The sequence below is a fragment of the Hyperolius riggenbachi genome, chromosome 12 (genome assembly GCF_040937935.1).
Source record: "Hyperolius riggenbachi isolate aHypRig1 chromosome 12, aHypRig1.pri, whole genome shotgun sequence".
NCBI classification, from domain to species: domain Eukaryota; kingdom Metazoa; phylum Chordata; class Amphibia; order Anura; family Hyperoliidae; genus Hyperolius; species Hyperolius riggenbachi.
In genome coordinates this window covers 76,474,286-76,497,810 of record NC_090657.1, presented here as the reverse complement: position 1 = coordinate 76,497,810, position 23,525 = coordinate 76,474,286, and the positions used below count along the sequence as shown (strand labels likewise).

At 44.7% G+C, this 23,525-nt stretch overlaps 1 protein-coding gene across 1 annotated transcript in view; it reads right to left on the bottom strand.

Annotated features, from left to right (window-relative positions):
• Positions 1–23,525, bottom strand: part of ZHX3 (zinc fingers and homeoboxes 3) — a 47,553-nt gene that overhangs the window by 23,807 nt on the left and 221 nt on the right. The gene's annotated exons all lie outside the window — the stretch shown is intronic.

The window sequence follows — 23,525 nt, the reverse complement described above, 5'->3', positions numbered from 1 at the left end:
AACATGCAAGTCAAAAGAATTAGTGCTAATCCTTTAAACACGCTATCGACAGACCATCGAAACAATCAACTTTAATAATTTCATTGGAAGCAAGCAAAGAAAACACTTCTAGATTCTCCCTTCACCGCGCAGCGTTAGAGCTTCAGCGAGCCCCACGGGTCGTGCAAGCCAGCGTACATGGTTACTGCACTCATGGGGTTAGGATTGCAGTTGTGTTTTTCCATCCTCAGCCTTAAACTCTGGCTGTATAAATAATTACAGCGCGCATGATCAGATTGCAGCAGGAGGCCTGCACGTAGTGAAGCGTGCATAACGGCTGACCCACAATCAGCCTGGCAGGCAAAAGAAAAGAGTGAAGCGGAACAGATTGGGGCTGGCGGCCATCAAGCCTTCATGCACTCACAGGCCTGGTCTGCACGTTACACTGAAACTACAATACTTTAGGCTCTCTTCCTTCTGTAAAACCTTAAAAACAAGTATAGAGGTGAACTCTGTGACGAATGTGCGAGAGTAAACCATGCAGCAAGAGCGATAGCCCCGACTGCATTCCCACAGAATACCCGAAACCCTTTCAGAGCTTTACAACACACACAAGAAACAGCAACAGCTCTGAAATTAGCTATGCTTAGACTTCCAGTCACACATCCCAGTTGCTGGAAACGCGCCACCGTGAAAACATAGCAGAGAAATATTCAGGCCAACAATTTCAGGAACACACGTTGCCAGGAAGAACGACATACAAGCCAGATGTGGTGACTGAATGAAACCATCCCAGTGCTTACCAAATACTCTGCAAACAACTTCACAGCTACACCAAGGCCCCGATCCACAATTTAATATAACAAACACTTTCAAAGGGGGACAGCAGTGGACGAGGCACAGAGAGGGAACCGGGAGAGCTCTGAGAGCCACAGCCTTCCCTCTCCATAGGAGAGTCCAACTTTTTTTTCACTTCCACTTTAGAATTGCTTTACAGGACAACTGAAGCGAGAGGTATATGAAGGCTGCCATATTTGTTTCCTTTTAAACAATTCCAGTTGCCTGGCTCTCTTGCTGGTCTATTCGGCTGCAGTAGTGTCTTCACACCTGAAACAAGCATGCAACTAATCTTGTCAGATGGCAATGTCGGAAACATCTCTTCTGCTGTATGCTTGTTCAAGGTCTACTACGGTTAAAAGTATTAGAGGCAGAGGATCAGCAGGACAGCCAGGCAGCTGGTATTGCTTAAAAGGAAATAGTAAGATGAAGAGTCAAGCTCGTGGGTACCTTCAAGAGAATCTGTACTCAAATTCTTACAATAAAAAGCATACCATTCTATTCATTATGTTCTCCAGGGCCCCTCTGTGCTGTTTCTGCCACTCCCTGCTGAGCTCCTGGCTTGTAATTGGCAGTTTTAGGCAGTGTTTACAAACAAAAAACATGGCTGCTAATAATAGGGCTGAACGATAAATCGTTTTTCGATCGAAATCGCGATCACGGAAATGACGATTCCGTGATCGCCATGGCAACGATTTTTACCCCCTCTGCATTCAGGCCAGCAGTCCACTGTCCCAGTCTGTTTAGCGGCGGTTTGCGGCGGCTCAGCACCAGCGTTCGTCACTCGTTTTCCGAGTGCAGCTGGCTCACTCTCTCCCCTAACTTCCGCCGAGTGTGTAGCCAATCAGTGCAGTGGGCGGCAAACAGTCACCGCCCACAGGCTCTCACTCGTGCGGCTCACTCCTCCCAACATCTCCGGAGCATTAGCTGGGTGTGCGGCAGACCCCGCCCACAAGGCTGTCAATCACCTTGTATTACGAGCGGCTGACTCCGCCCACATCTGCTCTCACACTCTGTCCCCACGTCTCACTCCTCGCTCCCACCCAGACCTCCACATCATAAGCCGGGGAGGTGGCAGGCTGAGTCTTCTGATTGTTGACAATCACCTTTTGTGATTTGTGTCACTTAAGTGGTGTGATGGGCAGCAGACTGGCTCTCACTAGGCAACTCCCTCCTCCTCTGTGCTTACACATCATTTGCTAGGCGGGCGGCAGACTCTGCCCACATGCCTATCAAACTGTAACATGGGCAGCAGACTCCGCCCAAACTCCTGTTATTCAAGCCTCTGCTACGCTGCACAGTGTGTCAGCGTGATGATGACTGCTGTGTGACTGACTGGTGTTCTTTCTGCATTCTGCAAAGCTGCAGTGGGGATACTGTGAAACTAAGGTGCTATTCCTTAGCTGTTCCTTAGTTACTGTGCACATTGTTAAATTAGTGATAAAGCTTGATTTGAAGAAAATCGTGAATCGAATCGAAATCGCAATTTCTGACAGAAATCGTGTGATTCAATCTTTTCCCAAAATCGTTCAGGCCTAGCTGCTAACCAGCATGTGACAGGCTCAGAGAAGCTCAGTCAGTGACTCATACAGAGCTTGGAGAGGGTGTGTATAGCTTCTATCCTATGACAGCAGAGCAGCACATTCCTGCCTGGGCCAACAAAGCGGAAAAAGGAAAGAAGATTAGATTAGATAACAGAGATAACACAGCCACTCTGCAACTAGGAAAGGCTGCAGTAAGACAGACCACATTAAAACAGCAAACGGGGAACAGAGGCGCCAAGCAGGGTAAAAGTGGATAAAACCTTTAAAATTTGCTTGGAGGAAGCGGTGGACTTGCCTCCATAAAGCAGACACGAAAGACTGTCTGTATAATAGTAATCAGTTATTATATAGTACCATATAATAAATGTGATTACTATTATACAGACAGTCTTTCGTGTCTGCTTTATGGAGGCAAGTCCACCGCTTCCTCCAAGCAAATTTTAAAGGTTTTATCCACTTTTACCCTGCTGGCGCCTCTGATCCCAGTTTGCTGTACAGTGTCCACCCCTGGTGGAGGGGTAATCTACCCCTTTTCTGATCTACAGAGAGCGGCTTCTTAATCCTGAGTGAGGACAGGTCTAATCTCCTCACCTGCCTATACAGTGGTTGCCTTTGTGGTAACCCATGTTTGTGAGTATACTCTTCTCACTAATTATCTTTACTAATTTTATGCTGAACATACTACACTATATTGGGCTCTCGGTTTCTCTAACCGTATCACATTAACCTCCTTGGCGGTAACCCCTCGCTGCGTCAGCACACCGATTGCCGCCGGCCCGCACTCGATTGCCGCTATCCGACGCGCCCCCCAGACCCCGTGCGCTGCCTGGCCAATCAGTGCCAGGCAGCGCTGAGGGGTGGTTCGGGACTCCCAATGACGTTCCGACGTCGGTGACGGTCATCCCGCCCCGTCGCCATGGCGACGGGGGAAGCCCTCCAGGAAATCGGGATTCCCTGATCGGAGATCGCCGAAGGCGATGGAAGCGGGCGCGGGGGGGAGGGTCGCTGTGCCGCTGGGGGTGCCCTGGGCTCGCTACATGAAAAAAAAAAAAAAAAAAAAAACTGCTGCGCTACCTCCTGGCGGAATTTTTTATACCGCCAGGAGGGTTAAAACAGGTATGGGAACTTATAGGATAGAAGAAATAAGGTTGAAAATTGTGTTACAGAGTCTTTCAGAACTACTTAAAAAAAGATACCCGAGGTGACATGAGAGACATGGGTATGTACAGTGCCAAAGAACACAATGAACTATGCTGTGCTCATTTTTTCTCTCTCTGCCTGAAAGAGTTAAATATCAGGTATGTAAGTGAGTCGGTCCTGACTCAGACAGGAAGTGACTACAGTGTGACCCTCACTGATAAGAAAGTCCAACTATAACACTTTCCTAGCAGAAAATGGCTTCTGAGAACAGGAAAGAGAAGAAAGGGTAAATAGTTCATATATTTTAGCTCTGGCATATTTCAATTAATGTGTCATTGAACAAAATAAAATAGTAAAAACAAAAATTAATAAAAAAAATTAAGTAGATTTAAACAAAATAAAACTGAAATATCTTAAAGCGCATCCGAGATGAAAAACTATAACAAGTAACTTGTCTATATATCTTATCCATCTAAAGTTTAGATGGTTTACACAGCAAATATAGCTGGAAACAGTTTTAATAGAATATGATTATTTATTCCTGTGATACAATGACAGCAGCCATGTTGTTTGTAAACATTACACAGAGGCAGTTTTATCTGTATCTTGAGCCATCAGTCTAATCCCCTCTCCTCCTCCCACCGCCTCTGAAATCAATGGCTAGTAACACCTCCCCCTGCTCCTGCCCAGACTGAGCTCCCATGAGCCCTTGCTACTGCCAAGGCTCTCTGAAAATCTGTGGGTGTGGCTTTTTTAGTTTATAGGGAATTAGAGTATTAAAACAAAAAAAATTATTTGGCTTGAGGAATGCACTATAAACAATAGGAAAGGAACACTTATGCAATGTGTAAAAGTTCACCTCGGATCCACTTTAAGTCATTTTTAGGAGAAGGTAGATACAATCATTTATTTCATTCGTTTATTTTCGCCTCGGGTGCCCTTTAAATTACTAATGGCTGGTCAGAGACGCATACCGCCACAGTGAAAAGCGTGCCAGGAGGGGCAGAATTCCAGAAACTGATGCCATTATTCCACAAGGAATATACGGGCAGTGGATATAATGTAGGAAACAAGATGGTAGTTAGCAACTAACCTGGCGGCCATTTCATATCAGACACCTTTCCTTTCATTGACTAACATTAGGAGAGTATAGTCCTGGCAAAAAAGTTGAGATTGTCAAAAATATTAGTTTTCACAACGTTTGCTGCTAAACTACTTTTAGATCTTTGTTTCCGTTTATGTGAAGTACTGAAATAATTATAAGCACTTCATACGTTTCAAAAGCTTTTATTGACAATTACATAAGATTTATGCAGAGTCAAGTATTTGCAGTGTTGGCCCTTCTTTTTCAGGACCTCTGCAATTCGACTGGGTATGCTCTCAATGAACTTCTGGGCCAAATCTTGACTGATAGCAACCCATTCTTTCATAATCACTTTGAGTTTCTCAGAATTAGTTGTTTTTTTTTTCCACCCGCCTCTTGAGGACCACAAGTTATCAATTTGATTAAGATCAGTGGAGTTTCTAGGCCATGGACCCAATATTTCAACGTTTTGATCCCCGAGCCACTTAGTTATTACTTTTGCCTTATGACACGGTGCTCCATCGTGCTGGAAAATGCATTGTTCGTCACCAAACTGTTGTTGGATTGCTGGAAGAAGTTGCTGTTGGAGGGTGTTTTGTTACCATTCTTTATTCATGGCTGTGTTTTTTTTGGCAAAATTGTGAGTTAGCCCACTCCCTTGGATGAGAAGCAACTCCACACATGAATGGTCTCAGGATGTTGCACTGCTGGCATGAAACAGGACTGATGGTAGCGCTCACCTTTTCTTCTCCTGACAAGCCTTTTTCCAGATGACCCAAACAATCGGAAAGGGGCTTCATCGGAGAATGACTTTGCCCCAGTCCTCAGCAGTCCATTCACCATACTTTCTGCAGAAGAGAGAGAAGTGGCTTCTTTGCTGCTCTTCCCAACACCAGGCCAGCTTCCAAAAGTCTTCGCCTCACTGTGCGCACAGATGCACTCACACCTGCCTGCTGCAATTCCTGCGCAACCGTCGCACTGGTTGCAATCCGATCCCACAGCTGAATCCCCTTTCAGAGACGATCCTGGCGCTTGCTGGACTTTCTTGGACGCCCTGAAGACTTCTTAACATAAATTAAACCTCTTTCCTTGAAGTTTTTGATGATTCTATAAATTGTTGATTTAGGTGCAATCTTAGTAGCCACAATATCCTTGCCTGTGAAGCCATTTTTATGCAACACAATGATGGCTGCTCGCGTTTCTTTGCTGTCACCATGGTTAACAATGGAAGATCAATGATTTCAAGCATCACTCTCCCATTACCATATCAAGCCTGCCAATCTAACCCAATCAGCCTGACAATGATTCTCCAACCTTGTGCTCGTCAACATTCTCACCTGAGTTAAGATGATTACTGGAATTATCTCAGCAGGTCCTTTAATGACAGCAATGAAATGCAGTGGAAAGGTTTTTTGGGATTCAGTTAATTTACATGGCAAAGAGGGACTATGAAATTCATCTGAACACTCTTCATAACATTCTGGAGTATATGTTAATTGCTATTATAAAAACTTAAGCACCAACCTTTCTAATTTCCAATATTTTTGACAGTCTCAAAACTTTTGGCCAGGACTGTAGCTACCCTATGACACCACAGTGTGAGTGCAACGGTCAACTACATCACGAACCTAATGTGCAAAAATAAAAGGCGGCAGTAAACAAAAGGCTTGCAAATTAGCAACTGAAACTCGCACTACACGTTTCAGGTGTCAGCCCAAGGGCAGAAACAAATAAGCTTTGCTAGATTGCAAGCCTATAGTGTGTCATTTTATTTTTTGCTTGCAGATCAGTGATGTACCCGATTGGCTGGCACTGGATTTGTCCATATCTCACAGTAGTTAAAATGTGTGGGCACAGAGGAATATTACATTGTTTGTGATTAGGAACATACATTGCCTAATTTGTCACCACTTTGAGTCATGTGTCTTTCTCTGTTTGCCACCAGGGACATACAGGCCTGCCGATTCGACTGTGCAGAGCAATAGCAGCACACTAATGAGATCAACGCCTTTACTACTGCATTGCAAATTCCAAAAGCCTTGTACGCACGCTAGATGGAACGTGGCCATTTAGTGCCATCTTGGCATGAGCACAGGTGTCCCTGAAGTCTGTTTAAAGGGGCACTATGGCAAAAGATTGTAAAAAAAAATAAAAATGTGCAAACAAATTAAAAAAGTACGTTTTTTTTTCAGAGTAAAATGAGCCATAAATTACTTTTCTCCCATAATGCTCTCACTTACAGTAGGCAGTAGAGATCTCACAGAAGTGACATGTTTTGGATTAGTCCATCTCTTCATAGGGGATTCTCAGCAAGGCTTTTATTCTTTACTAGTGAACCTAAGCCTGTTTAAAAAACTGGCTAGGTCTGTCACTGCGCCTGCACATTTCCGCCATGCGGGTGCACAACGCACACGCCCGCAGCATCACACGTGTTCCTCAATTGTGATACCAAAATTTTGGAGACGGTACAAAAATTAACTTTATGAACAACTCAAGAGTATCCAAAATTGCTCTTTAGTCTAATACTTAAAGAGAACCAGAGGTGAATCTTTGGGGGTGCAGATGGGACACAGAGCCATGTTCTCTGCCTAATGACATGGCTGTGTCCCCACACCACCGCTCTCTAATTGATCAGGTAAGCTACTGACAGCATCATACCATTGATCATTTACTTGGCTTGCTGCATTGTACAAGATAAGTGATCAGATACCAGCGCTCGATTTAGTGCAAATATATGTGGCCACCATCTGCCAATTACTCACTGCTATCGGTACTGAATGTAGCTATCGATTAGTGCACACTAGCAGTGACCTGACACCGAATAGCTATTATTGTATTCAGGGCATTTACCTGTTGAGAGTGCACTGCAGCCCTTAAAGGGAACCAGAGAGGAATGATTTTATAAAATATATATATAAAAAAAAAAAAAAAAAAAAGAGTTTATACCTACCTGGGGCTTTTTCCAGCCCCATAAGCCTGGATCGCTCCCACGCCGCCATCCTCCGCTTCCTGGATCCGCCGGTACCGGTCACTTCCGGCAGACGCAGCCAATTGTCCGCATCACAAGGGCTCCCGCCATACCCGTACGCATGCGGATGCACAGTAGGCAGCCACACGCGTACCTGTATGGAGGGAGTGCCCTGTGATGCAGAGAATTGGCCGCGTCCACCGGCCGACTGACTGGCGGTAATGACGGGACCCGGTATCGGCGGTTCCATGCAGCAGAGGACGGCGGCGTGGGAGTGATCCGTGCGTATGGAGCTGGAGGAAGCCCCAGGTATGTATAAATCATCCTCTGTGGTTCCCTTTAAGGGAAAATGAAAACTATTTTCAAAATAGCCGTACTTTATTGGGTACATTGCACAGACCTAAAGTCTGAGGCTAAGTTCACAGTGGGACGTTAAAGTTGCGCGTTAAACAGCATTTAACGCAGAATAACTCACTGCAATGAAAAATCAATGCCCTGTTCACAGTGCACACGTTGCGTTGGTGACTAACGCTGCACGTTAAGTAAAAGTACTGCATGCAGTGCGTTATACACGTTATTAGCTGCGTTGGACTGTTTGCACATGCTCAGTAATGACTTGGAAGCATACTTTTCATTGCCTGTATTTTTTACTGTATTTGCTGTATGCGATGGTAACGCTGCGTTGCCACTTTTTGGGCGCGTTGCGTTGTAAGCTTGCGGTGCGACTTTAACGTGGCATCAAAACGCAACGTCCCACTGTGAATCTAGCCTGAATGTTGCCGTGGGCATACAACTCCAATTTACTAGCAGTAATCAGTTTCAAGAATGCCAGGTGACCCCCTGCAAGTCCTCTCAAACTTTCAATTCATTTTGGAGTGTTTATCAATCAATGCAAAGGCAAAGCAGTAAACTCTGCTGGGGAAAAGCAGCAGGAAATAAACAGGCTCAGATGGCAATGTACTGCACTGGAGGGATCAGTTCTGGTGGGAACAGCAGTCTGACCATTATGTGATCGGGTATCCACACCATATGCAACCTCAGCAACGGTAAATCATTCCCTTGCTAGCAGGGCTGTGAAGTCGGTACAAAAATCCTCCAACTCCTCAGTTTGTGATTCCACTTACTCAGACTCCTCCAATTTGCACATTACAATCTTGCCGATTAAAAGTATGTAACATAAAAAGCATTTCTTTACTGACAAAGTTTAGGAATTGTAAGGCTATGGCATCTTTTGGGAACAAAAAAAATAAAAAAAAATAAAGCTTCAAGCCAGGAAGCTGACACTCTACCCTGTTAGCCATCTCAGCCTATCATTGCCAATGAGAATGCCCAAGCATAAACTCTAACTTAATTTGTACTCACCAACCCCAAATTTAACAACATATCAAATGAATTGATTTCATAAGCAAGAGGGAGTGCATACATGTGCAATCAAAATTTTCATAAACCTGCATCATCGAAGATTTGCATCTCATTGACCATGACTACTACAATAGAGTCCCTTTGTAGGAAACTTCAAGGGACCAGGAAAAGTAGTTTACTATATCAGAATTGGTCATACATTGTATATTTATACAGACGCATTTCCTGGGACATGAGGACTGAGTTTACTATATCCAGAAGTTTACTATATCAGAAATTCTACTGTAGTGACAACTACACATTAGTCTTTATTCTTACAGCAGATAGGTTACATATAAAAAAACATTCCCGTGTACACAGCTGTACAGTCACACTCAGATATGTAGATCGGACTTTCAGGGCTGTGGAGTCGAGGAGTCAGAGCAATTTTGGGTACCTAGAGTTTTCATAAACTGAGGAGTTTTGTACCGACTCCACAGCCCTGCTGACTAACAAAATACAGCGTCTGCTTTATTGCAGCAGCACAAATAATTTGTCTTGATTGGTTTATTTCTTTTTTGTGGACTAAGCACTGCAATTACTGTATAAGCTATGATGACTATTATCTGAGAAATAGCAGGGCTGTTGAGTCCAGAGTCGAAGTCGGTGTTTTCATAAACTGAAGAGTCAGATAATTATTGTACCGACTCCACTGCCTGAGAAATAGAAGATTTTTATATATTTTCTCATTTAATTACAGTTTAAAATTATTTTTATTAAGAGTCTGAGCATTTTCTTCCTAACTTCAGGTACCCCAAAACTGCTTTTACTCCATAGCCCTTGCTTGTTTGACTGAATCACATGACTAAAGAAAGCATAAAAAAAAAAAAAAAAAAACCCAAACAAAACAAAACTACATTCTGAGATCATATGGTAAGCAAATGCCAAACACCTGTCACTCACCTTGGAATGAACACTTAGCTACAAGTTCAGGAATAACGACTGTCAAGTCCTTCCACCAAGGACTTGTTGCAATATTTTCCCTGACCAGACCAAGGTCCAGATATAATGCACACACATGGAATAAATGTCCATTCCCCTTTACACAAAGCAGAAAATCATCATAGGCAAATATACTTTACAAAGTGACTGACCTGCACCATCTAAAAATAGGGTTTAGAAAAAAAAACAAGACAAAAACAAAACAGTAGTGACAAAATATTTCAAAATCAGATGCAATAGCAAACTAGGGCCTTCCAAACAGCAAGTGTACACAGCTCTGATTTCAGGTCATCATCTGATTGGGTTCACACTGAGGAAAGAGGTCTAAGTACACCAGAGAAAACAAGCAATACAATTCAAACTCCAATTGACCGGCACTAAAATTAATGACAAAAAACCCCCACAGAAATAAAGCTGAACCAATGTCAAAAGCAAATATACACTCAAGTGGCAGAGCTGTTTTTATTTGTATAGGAGCTCCTTGATTGCCAACTTGCTGGATCCCAGAACCTGGCTATTTCCAGCATCGCTGTCTATGCTAATGGCTGCAATTTCCCCACAAAGTTTCTGTCTGTGCCACCCACATACAGATTGAACAGCAGGATGACTAAATGCAGGCAACAGCTCCACATACGAAGCTTTATAAAATCCTATGGGGCAAAAGGTTTCATGCCTTCTGCCCTACCAGAGATGTGGCAACAGAATGGAAGCAGCAGTTTACGTAAATAAAAGTAAACAAAGAGCACACCTTCTACAGCAGGCAAAAGCCTAATAGCACAAGTCTAAGGGCCCAGGAACACTTTTACAGAAACTCTTGGCTCCCACGGTGCAGAAACAGCACTGAAATGCACAGTCATGTGTTGTCAGAACACAGCGCTGTGCAGCACAGAAGAGTGCCTGTCAGACCGTGTACAGCGGAAGTTGAGTTCTCATGCATAACCACCTGTCAGGTTTATCCAGCATTCCAAATTACACCAGTTTAGTATGATGGACACAGAACTGAGAGGATAAACAGTTGTTCAAATCCAATTTTTCGAATGCCTCAATTGCAAAGCAGCAATGAGTTGCAATGGAGCAACAGTTGTACAACTGTCAACCTCCTCAAAACTTTTGGGGAAAAAAAACAAACCTTTGAAGAGCCCCCAATTTCTGTGCTAAAAAATATTTCAGACTTCACATAATATACCATGTACATTTTCCCTGGTAATACCATTACTGTGAATCTAACAAAGACTGATGCCACCCATTCATATTTTCCATGGATTTCTGGAAGTTACTGGCAACAATTTGTTGTCATAAAAAGGCATCTACGCAGAGTATTAGCGGCAGTAGAGCGCACTCACCTGTCCATCCATGGAGCTCCCGCCTGTGTTCTTCTGCTGTCTCCCAATGCCAGTACTACGGATAATGACAGAAGGACACAGGAAGGAGTGCAGCAGCCAGTCAGGTGAATGGTGAGCGTGCTTCGATACCGCTACTCTGCAGGTGCCTCAGGGGAGCACTATTAGCTGGGGGATACATCAAGGGTCCAGTGGAAGCTCGATAGATTTGTTTTATAGCTTTCACGCTGAAATCTTTGCAGTGTATGGCAGCAATAGGTCCTTCTCTGATCAGATGTCAGAGAGGACGCTATCTTTTTGGCACATCGGGTAGCAACCTGCCAGAGTGTGGCAGGCCTAATGCCTTGGTGCACATCATTTCCCATCAGCTCGACAGATTGAATTGTTCATTTCCAACATGTCCGTACAGAAGTGATCAGATTGGACCTGTCGATCAGGTAAGATATTGTATTGTGTGTACCAGACATTACACTACCTTTTATGGCCAGCATCTATAGCTGACTTGCTTCAGGAATAAAGATTGATTAGGCTAGTCAGGACAGCAAGGGACAAGGTCCATTAGCTCTAGTCAGCCTCACAAGAGACAACAAATGAGAACAGAAGAGGACTGGACTCAAAAGATAAATGCCACACCTTGTTGGTTGAATAAAACTTAAAGAGGAACTCCAGTGAAAATAATGTAATAAAAAAAAAAAAGAGCTTCATTTTTACAATCATTATGTATCAATGATTTATGAAAAAATAAATTATAATTTGAAAGGACCAATCAGCAATTTGAGATTAGCAATTTTAATTCTATCACAATCGCTGGCAAAAAGCTTACACTTTTTAAAATTGCTACCAAAGTCGCCGGAAATGTTCATGAAATTGCTTACAAAATGCAAATTAAAAACCGCTAGAGATGGCGCTTTGTAGTGGGTTCCAGGCCTTAGGGCTGGTTCAAACCAGGGGCAATTGCGATACACTTGCCGATCGGCCAAGAGCTAGTGCAGTGTCACCTTATGAGGGTTGCCACAGCAGCGTTGCGATTTGATTAAAATTGTAACCATGTTGCATGTAGCATTTTTTGAAGCGATTCAGCTTAAATGAATGTGAAAAACAAAACAAAAAAAGAAAATTAAAAAAAAAAAAAAGCCATAGCCCACAGCTGGATGACCAAATGTCTTTCTAAATCAGAAAAGGTCTTTAAAGAGAACCCGAGGTGGGTTTGAAGATTATTATCTGCATACAGAGGCTGGATCTGCCTATACAGCCCAGCCTCTGTTGCTATCCCAAACCCCCCTAAGGTCCCCCTGCACTCTGCAATCCCTCATAAATAACAGCCACGCTGCTGACAAACAGCTTGTCAGAGCTGGCTGTGTTTATCTCTATAGTGTCAGTCTGCTGCTCTCCCCGCCTCCAGCAGAACTCCAGTCCCCGCCTGCATCCCTTCCCTCCCTGCTGATTGGAGGGAAGGGACGGGGGCAGGGACCGGAGCTATGCAGGAGGCGGGGGGAGCAGCTGAGACTGACACTACAGATGTAAACACAGCCTCACAGCATGGCTGTGATTTATGAGGGATTGCAGAGTGCAGGGGGACCTTAGTGGGGTTTGGGATAGCAACAGAGGCTGGGCTGTATAGGCAGATCCAGCCTCTGTATGCAGATAACATTCTTTAAACACACCTCGGGTTCTCTTTAAATCAGACAATCGCCGGCGCCCAAGTTAGTCACAGAGTGCCGCTATAGCTGTAATTCTCATTACCACCTATGGCGGCGCCAAAACAATCAGCGCATCTCTGCGCCAAATTAACTGATCTGCCCCTGCCACTATTGAGTCACGTAGGCCTTTTACTCCAGGTAACCCCACCCCTCCCCGCATGTTACAAACGCTGCCTTTCTTTTTTTTTGCAATGAAATTGCAAAAGAAAAGTGCTTGTGGCCGGCAGGTGGGAGGCTGAACTGCCTGACAAATAAGCAGTTCAGCTGTTCATCTGAAAGACCTGGCGTGGTAGGCATGTTCATTAACTAATCTAACGAACTAATCCCCCCCAAGGGGAGTCTTATAAATAGTGTGGTCCATTTGGGTACGGGTAGTTATTTCAGGCCGACGGAGAAGTGCACGAGGAGAGTCACGCAACGGCAGGACAATGTGCTCAGCCAAATCTATTTGTCAGGCTGATTTGAGGCTGTGGCGCTATACACAGGCTGGATTATAGGCAAAGGTGGTCATTATCAGTCGCCTCAGCTAAATTTAATCCAGTGTGTGTACAAGGCTTTAACCTGATAGACTTGTCTCAAGAGGAAGAGCACAAGAAATTGTTAAGCGCGATAACGGTATTTTTCGGACCACCCAGAGGTGTGGAGGGAAAGTCAGCGCGCATCTTATGGTCCGAAGGTGTCCCTGGATGATACACCCCCCCCCCCCCCCCCCGCATTTCTCGTATCCTCTCGGTAGGCGACATGCTTACCAGGGAAGGCACCAGGTCCCACAGATACACGTGGCGGCTCCGGCTTAACAGGACTTGGCGGCGCTAAGGAACCATCCAATCCCCACCACCTGCTGTTCCTGTTGCTGGAACCAATTGTTCTGGAGGTGGAACCATGGCTCTGTCATTGGGCCAATCGCTGCACTCAATGACGGAGCCATGGTCATGTCAGCTGGACCATCGGGGGAAATAATTGAGGGGTTTGAAGAAAAAAAAAAAAGATCTACAAAACACCCCTGCACCAGGTTTCGTTTATTTTTTACCCTGGTTTTTGCCCTCTAAACCTAGGCGAGTCTTACAGTCCCAAACAAAATATAGTAAAATTAGATTGGAGGCCTATTGAATTCATAAAATGGGTATACACACCCCTCAGGGCCTGAATACACGTTGGGATTGAAACCTTGTATACGTGTACTGGCATTCTCTTTTCTTATATGGTCTCCTCCTATGTATTCAACTTCTTGGTTAGTTCACACGTAACAATTCTTTATCCCTAGTGACTTTTTTGCATTACTTTTAAATACTTGATATTAAATATTTTTGTACATTAAAGGGGCACTATGGCCAATTTATTTTTTTGTCACTTTCATATAATGATTTGTGTGTGGAGTAAAGTTAACCTCCCAGGCGGTAAGCCCGTGCTGAGCACGGTGGGCCGATTTGCACAATTTTTGTTTTGTTGCACGCAGCTAGCACTTTGCTAGCTGCGTGCATAGCTCGATTGCTGCCGATACACCGCTACCCGCCGCATTAGAGGGGCCCCCCCCAGACCCCGTGCGCAGCCTGGCCAATCAGTGCCAGGCAGCGCTGAAGGGTGGATCGGGACTCCCTCTGAGGTCACGACGTCTTCCCGATCGTCGCCATGGCGACGGGGGAAGCCAAACAGGAAATCCCGTTCTGAACGGGATTTCCTGTTTGCTCTGATGGCCGGAGGCGATTGGAAGGGGTGGGGGGGATGCCGTTGCACAGCGGCTATCATGTAGCTAGCGCTAGGCTAGCTACATAATTAAAAAAATTTAAAAAAAATGTAAGTGCTGCGCTGCCCCCTGGCGGTTTTAATAGACCGCAAGGGAGGTTAATAACATGTATTGTGGCCGATCAAAAGGATTTTTTCACTGCCATTATCCATCTATAGCTTTAGAGTCACGTCGGAAGACTTACCTTTCTGACGCGACTCAGACTAATCCATTTAACAGTAGGAGGCATTCGTTTCTGCAGCTTAAGCTGCCGTTAATGTCCACGCCTCTGGCCATCTCAGCTAGATTGTTCCATCTTCTAACTGTACTACTGTGCAGTTACTAAGCTCACTTCAGCGCTGTAAAGTGCAGGACGCAGTGTGGTCTCATGCAAACCCCCCCACATGATGACAGCAACCAGCTAATTGCAGGGATCAAAGGGAAAGTTGTTTTTTCCTCTCACCTATAGAAGTTTTCACATTGATCAGGCTTAACAAAAGTCACAGCAGGAAAGGGTTAAAGCCCAACTCCAGGATAAGACAGGATTGCACAGCATGCTAAACACCTCTCAGTTAATATTGATGCCCTTCAGGATGATTTTCTCCACTCTGTGTGGCAGGAACCAATCTTGGTAGCTGCACGCTTGCCAAGAAGTTCAGCATCCCTTCTGCTGCCCACCAGTGCAATTCAGGTGCAATTTAAATTCAACTTTTGCAGCGGTAGTAACACCACCTGTGTCAAGCGTGCCCGCCGCGTCCCCGCGCCGGATTACATTCCCCGCTTATCTTCCGCTCGATTCACTGCCATTGTCCCCTCGCGGGGAGCGAGCAGAGAATCGGCGGTGGGGAGATCCGTCCTGTCGGATCTTATCAATCGAGCCGCATCAGCGGCTCGATTTATAAGCCACATCGCTGCCTCATCTACGCGTGTAGATGAGGCTTAAAGGTGGCCATACACTCATTAGATTAGCAGCAGATAGTTCAGATAGATTTCTGATCTGATGTGTTTAGGAACATTTTTTTTACTAGGAACAGATTTCCAATAGATTATTTTGAAATCTATTGAAAATCGATCTGATGGCATTTTTTGCCATCAGATTTCCATTAGGGTCAATGCAAAATGATAAGAAATCTCAACAGATCGACCTAGATTTTCCAGCCTGCCAGATCGATTGAAATCGGCCGCAAATCGGTCGATTGGTCAATCGATTTGCAATCGACCAATAATCGGCTGAGTGTATGGGCCCCTTTAGTGTGGAAAGTCCACATCAACCAAACTAAAGTGATTTGGTTTTATCTGTGTCTCTACTTTGGGAAATCCCCCTGGTTTCCCATGGCGTCTGGTAACAGGAAGTGAGTGAAGCTGGAATTATAAGCATTTCATTGACCAGCTCTACACAGGAGTAGCAACGTCCACATTAATATCCTGATTCATTCCATGCTTTCCTTGTGAGCAGGATGAAGTCCAGCGCCCCATTACCATAAACTGATGCAGTTATAATTTAAAGTTGCGTACACAGTCCAACTTTACGCACAATTGTCGATTAAACTGGTCGTTTGAACATATGAAGTGCAAACAACAAGTCGTTCAAACGTCCTGTACACACTGACCAACAAAGCGGCTGATATCCTAATTTACATGTCGTTTAACCAACCTGATAATGGACCAGATAGAACAATGGGCTTGATTAAACGACTATGTTTGAACGTCTATTAGTTAGACAAACGACTAGAAGTCGTTTGTACACATGTACAGACCTAAAGGCTGCCATACACTGGTCGATTGCCACCAGATCGACTAGCAGATAGATCCCTCTGTGATCGAATCTGATCAAAGAGGGATCTATTGGCTGCCTACACTGCAAACAGACTTTGAATCGATTTCACTATGAAACCGATTCACAATCTGTGGAGCTGCCGCCCCCCCCCCCCCCCCTGCATACATAACCTGATTCGGCCGGCCCAAGTCCCCCGGTCTCCACTGCCTCTTTGCGCTCAGCTCCAGCTTCACTTTACTTCCTGCCGGGGGAAGTTTAAACAGTAGAGGGTGCTCTACTGTTTAAACTTCCCTGACAGGAAATGAAGCCAGCCGGAGCCCTGAAGCCTAGCGTCGGTCGGACATTCGAACGCCGCCATTGACGCACTCCCGACCCGCCGGCAATCGAGCTAAATCTTCCGCGGACAGATCGACGGGATTGATTTCAGACAGAAATCGGTCAGCGTTTGTGCAACGTTTTCACAGCAGAATCAATCACAGTGATCAAATCTGCTGTATATCGGCGGGAAATAGTATAAGTGTATGGGCCCCTTTACAGTAGTTTGAACGACAGTTGGTCTAACTGATCTGCTAAATGGATCGGGCAAACCAGCTATTATCAGTCGCTCGACTGCGCGTACACATGTTCAACTTCACCAAGTCGGATGACAAGTTGGGCAGAAAATGAAGAGGTGTGTACTATACCAAAAACCTAATTTAGATGTAATTTATCTAAGATATCAGGCTGGGGCTAAAATTGCCTGCAGTTTTCAACCGCCTAGTATCTGCATGCCACAAAGTTGTACGATTGACCATTTTGCTGCAATTTCGGAAAATGCACAAAAGACGAACTCCTAAAACAAATAAATGAAAACGCTACACAAATACTCCAAAATCACTAGGCATGATTAGAAAATCGCTAGGCACATGCCTGGAAAAAACACTTCAAAAAGCGCTAAGCGTTTGCGATTATGCCAACACTTTTTGGTGTGCACTGGCCCTCATATGTATACAGGCGATTACATGTTCCCCAGTGATTGGTGTTGACAGGGCTACGCAGCAACAACATCTGGCAGAAAACTTTTTATTGAATTTAATAATCTGTATTGAATTCAATATACAAAAAAAAAAAAAAAAAAAAAAAAAAATTTGAAATTAATTGAACCCCTTTTTGAACAAAAAATCCTGGGGAAAGTGAATGCCAGGGAGCATATCAATGGAAGGAGGTAGTGGTGGACTTGCCTCCCCAAAGTAGACACTATTCTGTTATTGTCAACAAGTAGCTTTATTTATATACTACTCCACAATGCAATGCACTTTGCAGGTTAAATCCTGCTTCATCAGGCAGTAATCGGAGCAAACTGGGGAAATTTAGAAACACTTGGCTAAATAAACTACAATAATTATAGTCAAACTAGTAGTTTCTCTAACAATCGTCTGCCTCATTCTTATAATATCAGCAAGTTCCATTGAAAACACTTGAGAAAAACTCAAAAGTCAGTCAACAGCTCAACACTTTCAGGAGCCTTGGCTACACAACTCAAGACCATATAAGCTTCCCATTATCAAGTCAAGGTCTAAAGCATATGTCTACTTCAATGGTGGAACTAGAACTTCCAGCACATGAGTTAAACAATGGTATGTAGTCCAGGGATTCTGGGGAATGCATAATGGAATCTGTTCTTCCCATTTTGCATATCGTATGAAAAACAAAAGTTTGCTTTCCTAAAATAGAAAGAATTTGCGATAATTCAGGTTGGAGTGAGCTTGAGATGTCTCCCAGTGCATCACTGATGAATATATGCAAATTAACCAGTGTACCCTTAGAAGCTAAACACACCTCCAGAACCGCTGGAATGCAATTATGTGTCAGCTTGTTAATTTGTACAGAGCCATAATAATCCAACATGCATACAGACTGTTTCGGATTGTTTGATCCTCATCAGTGCATGGCATGGATTAATTTGGCTCTATGGAGTAGGGCTTGTAAATCACATGGTCAGAGTCATCTCACCAACCCATCAGTTGCATTCAGAGTGCAGCAGACAACTTGTAGTTCAGTGGAAAGCACATTTGGCCCATGGACCAAGTGTTCTACCACCACTTTATGTTCACTAAACTTGATTACCAATAGAATTTGACATCAATTTAGGGTTTGGCTTCAATAAGGAATTCATGAACAAACTGAACATGGATCAGGCCCTAGGCAATGTAACTGTGGGTACATGTAAGAGTGATGTGCAGGTACTCTGCAGGGGAATAAGGAGATTCTTCCTCTATTACACATTCTTCAGGTACAATCTGAACCAGGTTTATGGGTGATAGTCAACACCTCTGTGTTTAATGTGCACAACATTCTCAGTGGATTCCTTGCAGTTCTGTGGGGAGTGCATATGTATAGTACTACTGAGTAACAAAGTAAACCTAAGACAGGTGAAATTAAAGTTTAATACATACCTGGGGCTTCCTCCAGCCCCCTTCAGGTTAATCAGTCCCTTGCTGTCCTCCGCCACCTAGATCCTCTGCTATGGATCCAGGTACTCGAGCCAGTCTGGCGTAGTGCACATGCACACACTCCGCCGCCGGGAGCGTACTACATCTGTGCAGCACTATTGTGCGGAATGCTCCTGGCTGCGGGAGCGGCACAGGGCCGGACTGCGCTGACTGGCCCATGCACCGCTTATCTGAGCGGATTGGAAACAAACCGCTCAGATGTGAACTCAGGGAAATTTTAAAAATCGCCAGCGCAAGACAAAAATGCCCCTAGTGTGAACGAGCTCTTAGTGACACAGCTACACATCAGGCTTTATTCTTACAGCATAGATGCATCATATATCAGATATGTCTATCTGACTTTAAAAATACAGGGACTGCTTTATTGAAGCAGCACAAGTAACTATTTTTTGATTGGTTTATTTCATTTTTGTGGACCAAGCACTGCTATTACTGTATATATAAATTATGATGACATGATAAAATGTTCTATTTCTCAGATATTTTCTATTTCAATAACCGTTTAAATTCATTGAGCCTGTGCATTTTTTCCTGACTCCAGGCACCCAAAAATTGCTCCGACTCCACAGCCCTGCCTATCCGTCCGAAACATGTAGTGTTATCGCTTGCTCCAATACAGCTTGTTGCTGCATACAGCTCCTGAGCGCCGTGTCTTTCTTTCTGCTACTTGTCTATCGATGTGCAGGGGTGGTGTACCTGCTAGACGCTGAGCACCGGCTGGACGACTGTGGTATCGTTTTTCCCTGAAGTGAGGAGGTCTTTTGCTGTTTCTCACCTAGAGTAGTATAGTAGTACCTTAGTAGTTTAAAGTTGGCAGGCAGATGATGCCAAGCAGCATATCTGTACAATGCTCATCAGTAAACATCTCTACCAAAACAATTAACGATCACTCCAGGTCACAGTTGTGGAGCATGTACAATGGGTTAGGCAGCAAAGAGATAGGAGAGTATAGGTTGAGATTGTAGATGGGCATTGTTGGGATTAGGCAAAAGGCAGAGGATAAGGGCAACATCATTAGGAAGATGGTTCATACATATGCACGTCTGCTGCACAAACACCTCGAGGGCACTGACTTTATGCCATCTCATGCCTGTGATCAACGAAAGACTTGGCGGAGCATACAATAAAATCTTGATGGTGCAATCTTACTCAATGACAACACACCCACATATAGGGCTAGTTCACACAATTATGGAGCAATGCAGTTAGTACCCATCAAGCATCTAACTACATAACGCTTGCACACATTTGGCATTTTATAAAGAGTAGAATGCTTTTAACAATATTTGAACAACACATACTACAGCTACTGGGAAAACAACAACAAGTGGTTATGGGATAGACGTTATTCTAGGCCATCTCCTGAAATCACTATTCCTACCAAACACTCATCTACTTCCTACCACCAATGAGACATCGCAAGGCGATCAAAATATGACCTCACTCAGGTCTATAGCAGCAGCTGGAGAAACTCACTTTCTATTACACTCTGCATGATATTATGTATTTATACAGCACTGAAACATTCTGCAGAGTACAGGCATTCAACCGGCTATAGGGTCTTGTAATAGTATCTCTGACCAAGTCCTTATAAAAGGTGTGTACACACACCTTTGATGCCTGTCGGCCGTTAGGGATCGAGACCCAATCCCCTTAGGCAACAATCGCTGGGCCAGGCTGCACAGACGCGTCAGCTGTGCAGGTGACGACACGCTGCGTTATGCGTGGAGGCACAACGTCACAGCAGAGACAGAAGAATTGCCAGTTGTGAGGGAGGAGTTGATCCGGATCAGGAGCTGCTGTACACATGCTTGATTATCAGCTACGGCAGTCGCTATTGCCCGCCCTAGCTGACTTTAGTCAAGCGTTTGTGTACGAGCCTTTAGAGTGAGCAGATTAAAGGCTTATTTACAGTAGGTGCTGTGGTTGTTCCCAATGCAGTTGTGGCACCCGTGCTGCTGCAAAGCCGCAGCCTGAATCACTACAGGTATGTGCTGTGGGATGCCACCCACGAAGTGCGATTCGGTCGCAAGCCATTATCCAAATAGGCAGCGCTTCCCTGTGCATCTCGCATGCAGGGCAATGTTGCAGAAAACAGGTCCTAATGCACATTCTCACCCATGGAGAGAGAGAAGGCTCCGGATCCTATAGAGCAGGGGTCTCAAACTCAATTTACCTGGGGGCCACAGGAGGCAAAGTCAGGATGGGGCTGGGCAGCATAAGTGATTTCACAAAAAAAGTGAACTATTTTGCCTATTGTACCTTATAGTTCGCTTCAGTGCTCCCATTACAAGTAATCCGCCGTGTCGCCGCCGCAAAACGTGGGCTGCAGAGCCCCCAAATCGCCCGCGGGGGCAATCCGCCGGCATTTCCTGGAAAGGGCAGAGCTTTCAGCTTCAGCTCTGCCCCTCCTGACGTCAATCGCAGCGAATCGCCGCCTCTGCCCGCCCGTCACTCTTCCTTCACAGAAAGGGGCGGGTAGAGGCGGCGATTGACGTCAGGAGGGGCAGAGCTACAGCTGGAAGCTCTGCCCATCAGCGCAGTCGTGGATGTTTGCCCAGGGGATTTGGGGGCTCTGCAGCCCTCGTTTAGCGGCGGGGATGCGGCGGATTACTTGGGAGCACTGAAGCAAACTATAAGGTAAAAGTTCACTTCCGTGTCTCTTTTGCCGACGCGGACCACAAAATATTGTACCGAGGGCTGCAAATGGCCCGTGAGTTTGAGACCCCTGCTATAGAGCTTTCCTGGCTCTCTCTCCCTCAGTGACTTTTCCCCACTGTCTGCCATTTCTAGGAGCCCTTGTGTCTCTGAATACCCCCTATGACAAGCAGCTCCATACTGCACACGTGCATATACAACGAGGAGCCACCCATCTTCAGGAGCACTAAGAAGTGCTCCAGAGTCTTCCAAAAATCCCTTGTACAAGATGGAACGAGGTGACCGAGCAAGGACAGGGAAGGCTCAATAGGATCCATAGACAGGGAAGGCGCAATAGAATCCAGAAACTCCCTGCCTCATAGGTGAGTATTTTTATTTATTTTATTTTTTTTACTTCATTATAACTTTAAATACAGCTTTCACACAAACTTTTTACATAGGTCATTATACTCTTAAAGGCTACAGATTCACATACACCCCATTGTACACACTTGTATTGTGTTACCCTGTTAAGCACATGGAAATGCAATAGGGCCTTTTACTACCACATCATGCCAGAATTGTTTTTCCCAACACACAGACTCAAGCACCACGCTTAACCCACAGTGCTTGAGGTAATGGAAGTCTATGGGCGATGCAGGTTGTGTAAACGACTGAGATGTGGAATGCATTGCCACAGGAAGTCGTTATTGCAAACTCTATACCTGCATTTAAAGGGGGCTTAGATGCTTTCCTTGCGTTGAAAGACATCCATGGCTACAATTACTAGGTAATGCCTAATGATGTTGATCCAGGGATTTTATCTGATTGCCATCTGGAGTCGGGAAGGAATTTTTCCCTTTAGGGGCTAATTGGACCATGCCTTGTAAGGGTTTTTTCGCCTTCCTCTGGATCAACAGGGATATGTGAGGGAGCAGGCTGGTGTTGTACTTTATACTGGTTGAACTCGATGGACGTATGTCTTTTTTCAACCAAAATAACTATGTAACTATGAGTGCAGTGCATCACACGAGAACCATTGGGAATCCCAGTGATGTACTTCCTGCACAACAGGAAGTAAGTCACTAAGCAGGTGCTGACGCGCACTCTGCCATAGGGTCATATGTTTGTAGTGTTTTGCGTTGCGGGTGGACACAGCAGGAACATGGCATCGTACTGCAACACCAAAACCAAACCTAAAACCAGCCTATACGATAGTTGACAAATGAGAATTAACACTTTTTATTGTAATTACCCCACTGAACATTACCCACTGTACAGCACTAATGCCCTTAACTAATGTCCTAAAGGTCGATCACCGATCAGGGCAACATAGTGTGTGAACATCTATAATAAACAGACCTTATAAGATTACATGGCTTCATTGAACAATATTGTACAATCACGTTTGATCCTGTACAGCCAGTTTTACGCTCTATACACACGATGGACTGCAAGCAAACGACGAACGTTGGGTTGAACAAGAATCGTTATTAACAACAACAAAAAAGTGCCCCAACAATGGTAAAAGACTGCAATTATCGTCCACATAGACCAACCAGACCAGGTGGGTCGGTTCAACAATAATCAGTCGTTTGTATCAAACGATAACAAATGATCGCTCTGTTCAAAAGTACACACATGTGGCTAGTTACGAGCACTAATTTTTGCATTTCCACTTATGATCCAATCAGCAGATCGCTAATCAGCGCAGTTCATTTATCAATAACCATTGGTGATCGCTCATTTTATAACGATAAAAATTGAGCGTGTGTACAGAGCTTTAGCCTTAATTTCCCCGGGACATGGTGACCAATGGAGTATCTAACAGTGTATGGGGAGGTCTGCCGATCTTTGAACTGTCCCTTCTCATCCACAGCACTGAGGTAACCCAGACGAAGCATGGTCGGGCTCTACAACCCCTCCACCATATACCACCACTCATGAGCCAGGAACCCGAC